General features: G+C 41.3%; 1 long non-coding RNA gene across 1 annotated transcript in view; it reads left to right on the top strand.

The window, feature by feature from the left end:
• LOC138777011 (uncharacterized) overlaps nucleotides 1-13,534 on the top strand; it is a 62,129-nt gene that overhangs the window by 14,747 nt on the left and 33,848 nt on the right. The window lies entirely within an intron of this gene.

Here is a 13,534-nt window from a genome sequence, read left to right as displayed (position 1 = left end):
ATTAACTGAATGACATTTCAGTTCACACAATGGAGCGTGCGGCTCCGGCCACACGCTCCATTGTGTGCAGTGGTTAATTGGGATGTGGGCGCACACGAATGCGCCCGCTTCTGAATTCACCAGAAATGATGATCTTCAGTAGCACCTGCCGGGTCACAAAACGGCTGCTGTTATACGCAGTGGGAACATGGCCTAGGATTGCATACATTCTGTATTGGAATGATGGTAAGAGTTGTGGGTATCAGTAGCACTTTATGACAAGACATTGGAGCACATAGTGTGGCCCATGCACGCAAGAAATCCAGAGTGTTTGACCTATATGCTACAGGTGATTTACTTAAGTCATTGATATAATGCTTGTCGCAATATTCCTTTAAAAGCTACTCATCCTTTTCGCAGATGGTCTTAACACACAATAATGAGTGTGACTTTAAGTTCTGACACCTCGTACCTAGTGTTAAATGATTCAAGAGCATGTGTTCTGGGTGAAGTGTAAACACACATTACATGCTTCTGATTGTGTTAATAGGACCATGAATATATACAAGGATGTTCAGAAACACCTGTTACCTGTCACGCTGTATTTGTTTTTATTCTGGCTTAGATATCCAAAGCTTACCAAAGGCAAAATCATGTTAGTGCTATAAATAAAATATACAGTAGTGCCTTGGATTACGAGCATAATTCGTTCCAGGACCGTGCTTGTAATCCAAATCCACTTTTAAACCAAAGTAAATTTTCCCATAAAAATTCATAGAAATGCAGACAATCGGTTCCACACCCTAAAAATAATGATTTATTATTCTGAATAACATGTAAAACAAATTAAACAAACATTCAGAAACAGCAGAATATGTGATATATAAGTTACTGTACAGTAATAGAGAGGATGGGAAACACAAGGGCGGACAGAGACTGCAGGGAGCAGGAAGGAATGAGCAGGGCAGATGTGGGCACAGTATAGCAGCGCTCTCTGTCCGGGGAGAGAGGGGTTACAGCTATGAGGAGATTACATCCACAGTCCTGTCCCCTGATGCAAGCCCTAGCCTGAAGTAGATCTGCTATGATTTGGAAGGAGAGGGAGACTTCCTAGGTCAGAGTACAGGGCTGTAGACCCTGCTATGCAGGCCATGCCCCTCCTCCACTCGCCTTCCCACCCAGTACAGGGAGCTCTTAAACCAAAGCAATGCTGTTAAACCAAGTCACAATTTTGAAAAACTGTGAGCTCTTAAACCAAAACACTCTTAAACCAAGTTACTCTTAAATAGGGATGGTCCGAACCTGCCGAGGTTCGGGTTTGTATGAACCCGAACTCTCGGCAATTATTCCCGCTGTCTGCCCGCTCCGTGGAGAGGGTGGATACAACGGGAGGACCGCCTGGAAAACTGGGATACAGCCATAGCCATAGGCTGTATCCCAGTTTTCCAGGCGGTCCTCCCGTTGTATCCACCCTCTCCACGGAGCGGGCAGACAGCGGGAATAATTTCCGAGAGTTCGGGTTCATACAAACCCGAACCTCGGCAGGTTCGGACCATCCTTACTCTTAAACCGAGGTACCACTGTATACACATTCAATAAGATAATATTATAGTTTACACTACAACAGACAGTAAAACCTCTTTTTGGGTGTCAAATCTATGAATAGCTGCAGCTTTGAAGATTCAAAAATGGAAGCACACTGGCAAGCTTCCAAGCATTTAGAGTTGGCAAGCCAACCTTCTGACTCCACAATTTTCCACACTCAGACTCCAACACTGACTCTAACTACTTCATAAATAGATCAATCATAATAAATAGTAACAAATTACGGGGCGCTTTTTAAACTGTTAAATTAGTTTGTGTACATTTGTACATTTGAGGACACAAATTTATCTTGGATTGATAGAATTCAAAACGGTGGGAAGTTAAACTGATGTTTAACCCAATGTATAGACTACTAGATAAACACATCTGCACTAAAACCAGGTAATATGTAATGAAAGTCATTTTTGTCCCCCAACAGGTGATCATTATTTAAGTTTACTGCAGAGAGTAAAGTGTGTGTATATCATAGAATTCTGATATGGCAAAGATTGCCACTGTGCCCAGCAGTCTCAGGCACAGCAGCAATTTCTAAAAAAAACAATATTTAATCTTTGGTCCGGGTGATCTAGTTACCAGACACAGGGACGGAGGCTTAACCCCTTAAGGACCGGGCTAATTTTCGTTTTTGCGTTTTTGTTTTTTCCTCCTTGTGCTTAAAAGGCCATAGCACTTGCATTTCTACACCTACAGACCCACATGAGCCCTTATTTTTTGTGTCACTAATTGTACTTTGCAATGACAGGATGGATTTTTCCATAAAATATGCTGGGAAATCAGAAAAAAATTATATGCTTGGTGAAATTGAAAAAAAAACAACATAATTCTTTTTCTTTGGGGGGGGGGGGGCCTTTGTTTTTACACCATGTGTCCTATGGAAAAGCTGACATGTTATATATGTTCCTAAAGTCGTAACGATTACAACAACATGTAACATGTATAACTTTTATTTAATTTGATGGCTTGTAAAAAATTCAAACCATTGTAAACAAATATATGTTTCTTAAAATCGCTCTATTCCCAGGCTTATAGCGCTTTTATCCTTTGGTCTATGGGCCTGTTTGAGAGGGCATTTTTTGCGCCATTATGTGTTCTTTCCATCGTTACCTTGATTGCGCATATGCGAATTTTTGATCACTTTTTATTACAATTTTTCTGGATTTGATGCAACCAAAAATGCGCAATTTTGCACTTTGGGATTTTTTCGCGCTTATGCCATTTATCGTACAAGATCAGAAATGGGACAAATTAATAGATACGCACACGGCGATAGCAAACATGTTTGTTTATTTATTTTTTTTTATTTATAAAATGGGAAAAGGGGGGTGATTCAAACTTTTATTAGAGGAGGGGATTTTTTATTAATAAAAACACTTTATTTTGTTTTTACATACAGTAATTAGAAGCCCTCAGGGGGACTTCTATATACACAGCACTGATCTCCCATTGAGATCAATGCTGTGTATATAATAGAGCAATGATCCATCAGATCGGTGCTCTATTATAATGGTCTGCTTCAGACCATCTAAATAGATTGCTGAGGTGGGATCAGCGTCATTCCGACGCTGAGCCCCGGACGGCTTATTACAATGGATCTCCCCTCCGCGATCGCATCACGGGGGGGGGGGAGATCTCCCACTAGACACCAGGGACAGGGGGCACATATACTGTTCAAATGCAGCTGTCAGCTTTGACAGCTGCATTTGAATAGTTAATTAGCCGGCCGCAGCGATCGGCTAATACCTGCGGTCCCTGACTGTACATAGCAACCGGGCACCAAAGAGGCCTCACGTCGGGAGCCCTCTCTGTTTACCCTTAACGGCCGCGTGACGGGTATACCCGTCATGCGTCGTTAAGGGGTTAAAGACTGTTTGTTTGTTTTTTAATTGACACTTTGTGAGAGACTGCAGCTATAAGGTACTGGGGCCGGTTTATACTCCAGCAGGGAGGTTACCGATTCCCTTTAAATGTAAAATTGTAGGAATTTTTGGTCTAGCAGTTAAACAGCCACAACTAGAATTTGTTAGGGAATAGGAATGGGCCACCACCCTATTGTCAGCAACATATCTGCTTTTACTTGAGCATTTAAAAGATGGATAGTTATGACATATCCATTTCTTCTTCCAGTTTCTTCTGATTTTCTGCAATTACTGTAGAAACTGCGTTTAGAGACCCTCTGCATTAACAGGTGTGCTTTTGGTTTCTACCAGATCTGTCTTTTTTAAGAAATTTACTTTTAAAGGGGTTATCCAGTGCTACAAAAACATGACCACTTTCAGAGACAATTTGACTCTTGTCTCCAGTTCAGGTGCAGTTTGCAATTAAGCTCCATTCACTTCAATGGAACTGAGCAGCAAAAATCCGCCCAAGATGGAGACAAGAGTGGGGCTGTCTCTGGAAGAAAGTGGCCATGTTTTTGTAGCGCTGGATAACTCCTTTAAAACCAAAAATTCCCCCATAGAAATGAAAGGCAGAATGTTCAGAAATTCAAATATCACCCAGTACAGCACGAAACAGCCTATCACAGCACATATGCAAATAGATGAAATGTAGAAGCCAATAGAAGCTCACAGGTTCTTTGCTCAATGCCTGACAACATCTGTGCAATGATATGTCCTTATTGCACAAAAGAAGATGGTATGTCCTTATGATTTTGCCTCACCGACATAAATACAGATTTCCACAAGATTATCATGGTGACTATGCAAATTTCTTTACAATTATAATACTGTTGTGGCTGTCACTATTAAAGAGCTGGTATCAAAGTTGCTCTTAAAGAGCCGATACTGCATCCTAGTTCCTAAAGGGCCCTAATTGAATTTGCTGTTAAGGGGCTGCATTCGTTTACAAAGAGCCATCACTGCATTTGCTCTTAAATCGTCTGCCACCAAAGTTGCTCTGGTGCCAAATTTGCCTTTAAAGGGTCATTACCATATTCAGTCTTAGGGTGCCTTCAGACGTACCGTATCGCTGCTTATTTCTCGCCCAAAACTCACATTAAACTCGCATGAAAGTAGCTGCGTTTTTTGTGGTGTTGAACTCGCCTGTGAAAATCATATGAAAATCAAAACTCGCATGTAAAAATCGTACCAAACACGCAGTGAGAATACACATACATTGACTTGATAGAAATCAGTATCACTGTGCATTTATGTGCGATAAATACACAGCGATACGGTACGTGTGAAGGCACCCTTAAAGTGTCACTGTCGTTATACCTTTCAAAATCTAGATCAACAGTAGATGTGAAACAAGTTGGCAATTTGGCAATATACAGTCATAATTTTTTTTTGTTATCATGCTGTAAAGCAAAGCTATACTTACCAGAAATCTAGGTCCAGTCTCCTGAAGGCAGATTTTTAGTCTTGTGCTGGTTGAAAAAAACAGACTAAACAAAGGAATTCTGGCCAGTACAGAGTGTAACAGCCTAATGTGTCCATCAATCACAAGACAGCCTTTTTTGTCAGCGCAGATGACCTGGGAAACACAGGACTTTCTGTGTGTAGACTCTTTGGGGGAACACAGGAAGTGTTGTGTTTTCCATGATAATTACAAAAAAATAATGAAATTAAATTGCAAACTTGCTTTATTTTACATCTACTGTTGTTTTAGGTTTTAAAAGTTATAACGACAGGTATACTTTAATGGACCATTACTGAATTCACTAGTAAATGGCCGATGAATTGGCTCTCGAAGGGACAGTACTGGATTCGCTCCTAAAGGACCGGTACCACATGCGTTTCTAAAAGGCCATTACTAACCTAAATTAAGTTACAAAGGGCTGGTGCCGCATTCATTCTTAAAGGGCTATTACTGAATTTTATCCTAAAGGGCTTGTAAATACCGTGCAAATATTTTTTTTTCTGGTTTCACAGCATATTTAATGCAAAAAATAAGTCTGCCATTGCAAGGTACTATTAGTGACGCAAAAAATAAGGGCTCATGTAGGGTCTGTAGGTGCAAAAAGTGCTATGGCCTTTTGAACAACAGTAGGAAAAAACGAGAGCGCAAAAGCGAAAATTGTCTCAGTCCTTAAAGGGTTAAAAGCCCCTGAACTGCATGAACGTGTATATTTGTTTATATATATATATATATATATATATATATATATATATATATATAGGTTATTACTGCTCAGGGCATGTGCAGTAGGAACGTATATATAGTGATTGAGGTAAATGGCTCATTTTTCGCCAGTAGTTACAAACTGAATGCTGGAGGTTGTGCATTGTCATTTGTTATGCACCAGCTAAAGGCTCTAGATGCCTTGCATGCCCTTTATTCTGCTTGTCTGCTGTATTCCGCAAAAAATGTATTACAAAAAGGAATTTTCTGCACCTATCACCAGAGCTTTATGCACAGGATAGAGCATACTAACTACTGGTGATCAAACTCATACTTACCATAAATCAAGTCTTTTCCTGTAAATCTTGTCTTGTGTCTCTAGACATCATTGTGTAGCTTCTGTGGTATTACTATGACATTTGAAAACCTGAACAAATAAAATTTACAAAGCCTTACCTGTAGCCAGAAATCTCACCCCATAATAAGCTGATGAATCAGGTTTGTTCTAGGCCTTTTAAGCTTGTCCGTTACTGCAGGACCCCACTCCTTAATGTCCTAGGGCAAGATGGCACTGCAAATGTTGGTCTCTTGCCATTTTTTAACATCTAGGTGTGTGCTGTAATCTTGCCACTCCCAAAATACTTTCTCTTTTTGTGAACCTTCTGATGCATGCAGCATCTTTGTTTCCAAACCTTTACCTCTAGCCTGTCTAGGCAGGCGATGACAGGATGGGAAGCGTCAACACTGTGGTATTTGGTGCTTTCATTACCTGCAGGAAGCATACTGAAGCATATAGATGGTATGATGTGTAGGTCATATTTTTAAGGTGTGTCATTAATAGGACAATTATATATATGTGTGTATATTTTTTATTCATTAAAATACCTCACATTCCAAACATAGGAATCTGGTTTACTACACTTAACTCTTTCACAACTTCAGTGTGTTACTGTTATGTAGGTAACAAAAACAAACAAACCTCAAACATGTAAAGAAAAGAATAAAAAGCATTCAGCCACAGATGCATTTAGCTCACATGCCCTAGTGGAGCCAGTTAAACCTCTCCCTGCAGAGGCAAACAAACAAATCTTGTCCCATGACTTAATTTATCACCTATCACAGGATAGGTGTGATTGGGGGTCTCAGTACTGGATTCCCCAGTGATAACGAGATCAGGAATCCCTTTTTCTCTGAGCCAATGGACCTGTAGCGTGCAGGTTCGACCTTTGCTTTATTCACGCTCTGTGGGACTTCCGGAAGAACCCTGTACTGAGCAATGTTCTGAATGCTGTGGATAGGTTATAATTCAAAATCTTGGGATAACCCATTTAAAGGACAATTGCGGCGCTGATTAAAAAAAAAATACAATCACAAACATAGTTCTCACACTTACCATCCCTCCTAAGTCTGTCTCCGTTTGAATTTCCTGCTGTTTGCTGGTCCCTGAAGCTCCAGTTGGTGTTTCCATTTCTTGTTTACTTCCTGGTTTGGCCTTCCTGTGATGCATTTTGTCTCCTGTGATGTCTAAGCCCCAGCCCCTTCCCCAACACACACACACACACACACACAAAATAAGTGAAACCTAATTGCCATTAGCTCAGGGCTGCAGGGCAGGGGGGTCCTGTGTAGTTGCCTGATATGCTGGGAGACAGGCAGCAGGGACAGAGGAAAGAGCAAAATGACTCATTCACTGCCTGAGCTCAGGGAGAGAGGAGGAGGGATGGAGGAGGAGGGATGGGAGAGGAGGGGGGTCTCATCTAACTGCTTATCTGCGCAGAGGAAGGAGATAACAGGATTCATTTACTCACTGACAGTAATGGGCACCAGAGGAGGAGGAGGGAAGGGGCGGAGGGAGGTCCATGTAACTGCTGAGGAAAGAGGAGGAGATTCATTTAATGATTCTGTAGAACTGTTAGATGGCTTACATTTTGCTCAGCCAATCAGAGCTGAGCAACCTGAGTCATCTGACAAAGGGAGGCTGGTCTAAGCCCTCCCTCTTGTTGACATCATTGACACAAAATTGCTGCCACAGAACAGCCTGGGGTCAACAGTCATCAGGTTGAAAGGGGAAAAGATAGGGGAGGGGGTCAGATAGGTGATTGAAGCACAATACAAAGTTATATAACTTTGTATTGTGCTACAGTTACTGGGAAAAGTTTTTCACCAGAGTTGTCCTTTACGGTTACATTTCAGAACCTTATGTTTTAGGTTTGGATAGTGTTTGGTACTCAAGTCACTGTTGCAGCTTACTAGTCCTTTGCAGAAGTCGGAAGCTTGGAAGTGTCTTGATGCCTTTTTAACACAAGCTGTTTACCAAAGAATGCCTTAGTCACTATGCTTTAGTCACTATGATACTGAAGGAGGATTGGCAGTACATGATGTCTTCTATAAACAGTTATTAATTGGAAACCCAAACTAAAATAGTGTGACTATTAGCCTAAACCCATTGTAGTTAAATATTCCCAGAGAGTATATGTGACAACATATCAATATTTTTGAGACATGTTCACTAACAAAGATCTTTGTTCACAGTATGAGTGGATGACTCAGAATTGTTCAGTAGAAATGTCGTGACTTGATGCTAGATTATTACAGCATAGCCTTTTACCTTACACAGAGTAAGTGGATGAAAAATGATCAGTAGTTCACTTACTCCTGTGGGTTAGGGCTTTTAAACTTTTTGTCAACTTGGGCTTTACCTGCCAACCCATGTTGCTGCTGGGGCCTCACCAACAAACAACTACTACCATGCCGGGGCAGATACCGCTGTCCAGTGTGTATTATATCCACCAGTGGCAAACAATATTTCTGTACCAGCAACAAACCAACTCTGCATTGTAGCAATAAATACTTTTCTACCAGTAACAAACCGGCACCACATCACAGCAGCAACTACTTCTCTACCAGAGATAAAGCAACAGCGCAGTGCAGAAATAAATACTGTTCTACCTGTTGTAGCCCAACACCCCACTACAGAAATACTGCTCCACCTGTGGTAAACCAACTCTGCTGTGCAGCAGCCCTGTGACCATTCTTATCCCTCTATCCACCTGGTAGTAATCTTACTACCACTTAATTCCCAGACCACTATTTTTGGACCAGTCAAACATTTACCACCTATCCTGTATTGGAACGCCCCATTTCTGTGCTTATTGTTGTTCTTTCTTCTTGTTTTCTTATTTTGGGATGACATTTTGGGGTCTTTAGAACCAATTAGCAGTTTTCCATAGACTTATGGACTCAACATACAGTTGTTGTCTCTTTCTGCAGATGTGGAGGCGGCAGAATTTTGTGTTTAAATTTACTGTTATCTATTGATTTGTTTAGAAGAAATAGCCAGTATTAAATACTAAACTCTCTTTGCTTATTTACTGCAGGATTTTTTCACCGGTAGGGCATGATGTGCAAAACATCTTTTAAAAGATTTGCACAAGTAGTGCATGTGACCTTAAAGGGGTACTCCAGCGAAAAGCTTTTTCCCAGTAATTGAAACACATTACAAAGTTATATAACTTTGTAATATGCTTCAATCACCTATCTGCCCCCTTCCCTATCTTTTCCCCCCTCAATCTCCCACCAGGAAGTGAAGTAAACTCATTCTTACCTAATGACTGTTGACTCCAGGCTTTTCTGTGGCAGCCATTTTGTGACAATGACATCATCAAGAAAGAGGCGGGTCTAAGCCCTGTTTGGCCAGCCTCCCTTTGTCAGATGATACAGGTTGCTCAGCTCTGATTGGCTAAACAAGATGTAAGCCATCTAAGTTTTACAGAGTCAGATAGACATCCCAGGAGACAAAGTGCATCATGGGAAAGCCCAAACCAGGAAGTAAAGAAAAAATGAAGCCACCAACTGGAGCTTCAGGGACCAGCAGGAAATTCAAACAGAGACAGACTCAGAAGGGATGGTAAATGTAAAAACTATGTTTCGTCGGACTACCCCTTTAAAGACAAGGCCCTGAGTCTTTGTTTTAAATTAGGAGTCAAGTAACGCATGCACACCACCACTTCATTCATCATCTATGGAGCTGCTGGAGATGACCTGGAGCTGAGCAATGTCTTCCGCTATCTCTGGCAACTCCATAGGCAGTGAATGGAGCGGAGGCACACATACACAGCTCACCACTCGATTCAAAACAAAGACTCAAGATTCAGACATCTCCCACCCATAGAATAATTGTTGTAACCCCCTTTAATAGAGCAGAGCAGCAGCTTTGACAAGATGACTGCCCCCATAATCATGTACAGAAAACAGAATAAAACATCTATCATCAGAAAATAAGAACAGATTAAGCCAGTGGTGTCAAACTCAAATACACAGTGGGCCAAAATTTAAGGCGGGCCAACCTTGATAATTATTGAAGAGCGAATGCAGCGGTCCTAGCACTGCCAGAGTAGCATGCAGTGTTCCTGGCACTGTCAGTGGTGTGTGTCTCCCAGCGCTGTGCACTATGATAAATGACATGATAAATTGCTATGATATGATTAAACCCAAACCCATGTAATAGCCAAGCCCCCTAATATTGCCCCATGTTGTAGCCAACACAACCAAAATTGCCCCACATACTAGCCAGCCCTCCCAATAGTGCCCAAATAGTTGCCAGCCCCCCAAGTGTAACATATAGTAGCCAGCCCTCCCTTGTAGTCTCATATAGTAGCCATTCCTTCCCATATTCTCTTATAAAGTAGCCAGCCCTCCCCTATAGTCTCTTATATAGTAGGCAGCCCTCCCCCATAGCCTCTTATATAGTAGCCAGCCCTCCCCACAGTCTCTTATGTAGAAGACAGCCCTCCCCTGTAGTCTCATATAGTAGCCACCCATCCATAGTCTCATATAGTAGCCAGCCCTCCCCTGTAGTGTCTTATATAGTAGCCAGCCCTCCCCAATAGTCTCTTATATAGTAGCCAGCCCTCCCCCGTAGTCTCTTATAAAGTAGCCAGCCCTCCCCCATAGTCTCTTATATAGTAGCCAGCCCTCCCCATAGTCTCCTATGTAGAAGCCAGCCCTCCCCTATAGTCTCTTATATAGTAGCCAGCCCTCCCCTATAGTCTCTTATATAGTAGCCAGACCTCCGTAATAGTTTCTTATATAGTAGCCAGCCCTCCACAATAGTCTCATATAGTAGCCAGCCCTCCCCAATAGTCTTTTATATAGTAGCCAACCCTCCCCCATACTCTCTTATATAGTAGCCAGCCCTCCCCAATAGTCTCTATTATAGTAGCCAGCCCACCCTGTAGTCTCATATAGTAGCCATCCCTCCCCCCATAGTCTCTTATATAGTAGCCATGGCAGGCCAGATGTATTTCAAACTCTGAATTGCCTGGCGGGCCAAAAATAATGGCATGACGGGCCAGAGTTTTACATGGCTGGGTTAAGCTATGGGTCCCCTAGGGGATTTTGCGTCAGTCTGTCTGGAATGATGTCTTTTAATAATGACAGCCACAAATAATGATCATGAACATTATTTGCGGCCTTTATTACCATAGACAGATCTATTTAAGCGCTAAAATGACAGCCGTCTGAAAAGACTGCCATCATTTGCCGGATGTGTGAAGATGTAAAAAATGTGTCAGCATCTGGTTTATTAGTACAACAAAAAGCTTGTCACAGTAGCTGCATTTGACACATTTATCCTGAGCTGTTTGATGTTTTTTTTGAATTAGGTGTGTGTGTTCACTAGGAACTAATATCACTAGGGTACCAGGGTGTCACTAGGATCCCCAATAGTTATCATGTAGTGCTACATATTGCCTTGCTACAGTATTGATAAATAGCCTCTAAAATTGTATAAGGTGCAGGGGAATAGTGACCTTTCAAAGATTCTTAGCAGTCAGACAGCACTCTCCAGTGGTTGTTGAATGTCATAGAATTTTGTACTTCCCCTTACATTCTACTTTCTCATTATGCCTATGGACAAATGTTGAGAAAGAATATTAGTACTATTTGCTGAATACCATTCATTCTTTAAATATATAAAAACTGTTTTGTCTATTTGTATGACACATTTATTCAGCCCTTCCTTAAGAACCGAGTCTATCACAACTGACTATATGAAACACTGAGTTTTCAAAAATACAAACCCACTGTGGTTGGCAGTACTTATAAGGCATACCGCTAAGGGAGCCTTTACACAGAGAGATTTATCTAACAAATTTTTGAAGCCAAAGCCAGGAACAGACTATATAAAAGGATTTCTCCTCTTGCCAAATCCATTCCTGGCTTTGGCTTCAAAAATCAGATAAATCTTTCTGTGTAAAGGCACCCTAAGATTTTCACTGACCCTTAATAGAGTAGAATACATTATCTTATTAAGGTGAGGTCCAGTCTCCCAGCTCTGTAACTGATAGGTAAAAAAAAAAAAAATTTATATAAAAAAAACCCAAAGTGAATTAAGTGTACATTCTGATACTGGACTGAAAAACCTTGGATGAAAATACCAATTGGTCCTACCAAGACATGTAGATTGTGTGCATTCATAAACATATGTAGTATAGTAAGAAGCGTTGAGGGCCTTTTACACAGACCAATTATCATCCAGGAGCATTGCTAGAAACACTCCTTCAGCCTATAATCGGTTGATGAGCAGGAAAACGTCAGATCCTCGGCTGATTGCATCTTTTGTGCGGCCTCTAAAATCTATTGCTATCGGCCGCACATCTTCCTGTGTAAACACAGGATGCGTGCTCGATAACCATACATTTAAATGTCTGCACAAATGATACGGTGATCATTTGTGCAACCCAGCCACTCAATTATTTGTGCCATCTAAAGGCACTACAAATGAGTGCTAATCTCGCTTATTTGTGGCCAAAGATGGCCAAGCTCGGATCATCTAAAATGACCCCTAAGATTTCCCTTCACTGGAACTAAGGAGCCTAGGTCAACCCATGAAAAACACCCTTATAGCATTATCTCTCGTCCAGCAAACTTTACAGTCGACACAATACAGTCAGCCAGGCAATGTTCTCCTGGCAATCACTAAATCCAGACTCATCCATCAGACTGTCAGACAGAGAAGTGGGATTCATTACCCCACAGAACATATTTCATTGCTTTAGAGTCCAGTGGCAGCAGGCTTTACACTACTCCACCTGACACTTGGCATTGTGCTTAGTGATGTAAGACTGTCAGCTGCTCAGCCATGGAAATCCACGTTATAAAGCACCCTGGCACAGTTTTTGTGCTAATTTGAAGGCGGAATTAGGTTTTGCCGTCTGCAGTTTCTTAGTCAGCAGAATGTTAGTGACTTTTATGCAGTTAGTGACCCTGTCTTGCACTTCTACTTGTCCACTACTTTGTCTGTCACTTCTAAATATTTCATGTTTCAATAGTATCACTCACAGCTGATCATAGAAGGAATGGGGAAATGTCACAAAATGTTGCAACTGTGGCATCCTATGATTGTACCCAACAAATGTGTAAATACTTTTGTTCATTAAATGGATGACAAGCTCTAAGCTCCAGGAGCTCTTCAGCAGCTGGCCTTGAATGCGGAATGAGAAGACCTGGTGACAATATTTCCAAAATTTTTTAGACATTTCAAAAGACTAATACGAAGATGGGTGTATTGCAGCAAATGTTTTCATAGCTTGTAATCTGCTTTATTGTGACAGATCCTTAAATAGCTTAGCAGTCAATAGTATGATATGTTTGAATAATACAAGCAAAAAAAGCATTGCTATGGCACCCTATTCACTGTCATATGCTTGGCTTCATCTGTGTATTGTTATGCACAGACTATATAAACAATAAGTGAATGGAACAAATAAGTGAATGGAAGAAACCGCTCTTCTTTGGGCTCTGAGCATCTCTGATCTCATAGGGAGGGGCTGTCTGACCAAACTGTGAGTGGAAAACAAACCAGAAAAGACAAGATTAAAATATTTTT

This window comes from Dendropsophus ebraccatus, chromosome 1 (assembly GCF_027789765.1).
Source record: "Dendropsophus ebraccatus isolate aDenEbr1 chromosome 1, aDenEbr1.pat, whole genome shotgun sequence".
Taxonomy (NCBI): domain Eukaryota; kingdom Metazoa; phylum Chordata; class Amphibia; order Anura; family Hylidae; genus Dendropsophus; species Dendropsophus ebraccatus.
This window is presented reverse-complemented; position numbering and strand designations above follow the sequence as displayed.